This window comes from Arachis duranensis, chromosome 10, assembly GCF_000817695.3.
Source record: "Arachis duranensis cultivar V14167 chromosome 10, aradu.V14167.gnm2.J7QH, whole genome shotgun sequence".
NCBI lineage: Eukaryota > Viridiplantae > Streptophyta > Magnoliopsida > Fabales > Fabaceae > Arachis > Arachis duranensis.
Genome location: NC_029781.3, coordinates 99412940 through 99414801, shown reverse-complemented (window position 1 = coordinate 99414801; position 1862 = coordinate 99412940). Strand labels below are relative to the sequence as shown.

At 31.1% G+C, this 1862-nt stretch overlaps 1 pseudogene; it reads left to right on the top strand.

Moving 5' to 3' along the window:
- Positions 1–1449, top strand: part of LOC107471286 (UDP-glycosyltransferase 83A1-like) — a 5668-nt pseudogene extending 4219 nt beyond the window's left edge.
- The last annotated feature ends 413 nt before the right edge of the window (positions 1450–1862 follow it).

The window sequence follows — 1862 nt, the reverse complement described above, 5'->3', positions numbered from 1 at the left end:
TTCAACTAAATGATGCTAAGCTGCCATGATTTAACTTATAACAAAGAGTGTATAATTTATGGGAAGCCACCACAATTTAACATGTGTCAAAGACAATTTATAAATAACATTGTATTTTGACAACAAGCTGTAATTCAAATGGTCTCAAGTCTCACTTTTAATTTAAAAAAAAAAATAACATTATATTTTTATAAAGTTTAAAACTTTTTATTGTACTTATTACATCTTATATCTAGTATATATATATAATAAGTACATCAATAATGTTTTTAAAATTTATTTTTGTGATTAATTATTTTAATAAAAAATATATAAAATAATTCATATGGATATATACAAATATATAATAACTAGTTTAATTTTTTTACTTATAATGGTAAATAGAAATTCTTTATTTTGAAATGAATCGAAAGAGTCAATGTTTTATAACATGTTTCACCATGGCCAACTTGATTTATTTACTTGGTACAACATTCTTTATGAAACTCCGTTCATTAACGAACCACGCATAATTAACTTTCATGTTTTATTTTATCTGGAAATTCATCAGGGTTTCCAACCGCAAAAAGGAGTTTTCAGTTATCACCTAGTATTCGTGAAATGGACACAGGATTAATTTGGTGGACAAATTTCCCAGACTTAGAAACCCAGAGGAAGACGTTTCAATATTTGTTGAGCATCAGAAAAACTCAATATTCCACAGATTGGTGCTTTTGCAACACCACAAATGAACTTGAACATGCAGCATTGTCTTGTTTCCCAAAGCTACTCCCCATTGGGCCATTATTGAAAAGTAATAACAATGAAGATAGCACAACATCATTCTTAGAAGAAGATCTCTCTTGTATGAGTTGGCTTGATAACCACTCAACTGCCTCTGTTCTTTATGTTGCCTTTGGAAGCACCACTCGTTTCAATGAAAAACAATTTGTAGAACTTGCTCTTGGTCTTGACCTCACAAACAAACCCTTTCTTTTGGTTATGCGTCAAGATTTCAAATATGAGCTCAAGGCTGGGAGTCGAGGTAAGATGGTTAGATGGGTGCCTCAACAAAAAGTACTAAGCCACCCTGCTATTGCTTGTTTTGTTAGTCATTGCGGTTGGAATTCTACTATTGAAGCTTTGTCTAATGGGGTGCCATTCTTGTGTTGGCCATATTTTTTGGATCAGTTTTATAACAAATTATACATTTGTGATGACTTGAAAGTTGGGTTGGGACTTGAGGGTGATGAAAATGGACTGATTTCACATGGAGAGATAAAAGTCAAAGTAGAGCAACTTCTTGGTGATGAGAATATCAAATCAAGGTCTCTTGAGTTAAAGGAGAAGTTGAAGAGCAACAATGAAGAAGGAGGTGCATCTAGAGAGAACTTAAGAAAATTTGTTACATGCTTGAAAAAGTAAGAACAAATTGTGCATCCTAATAATTTGTTTCAACCTTTCATGGATTATGTGCATTTGAATAATTTGTATTAACCTTTTTACAGGTTACATACAATTTAATTAGTACTGAAATGTAACCTTTGTTCAAAAGTTATATTTGAATAATATTAGATGCAAGTTATTTTATTATATAATTTGTCTTACTTTTTAGAAAATAATTCTTTTCCAAAAGTGAGACGGATAAAATAAAAGACCCAACTCTCATGCGAACCATTATCCAATTTGTATTTTAAAATTGTGGCATCAGGATGTCTCTTTATAGAAAACACCCACTTACAACCAATAATCTTTGAATTTGGTGGTGGTTGTCTAAGTCTTTGTTCTTATAAGAGTATTATATTCCTCTTGTACAACTTTAAACCAATGAGGAATGGCTATTGTAGCAAAGGCATCCTTGAGAGATTGTTCTAAATTAGTTA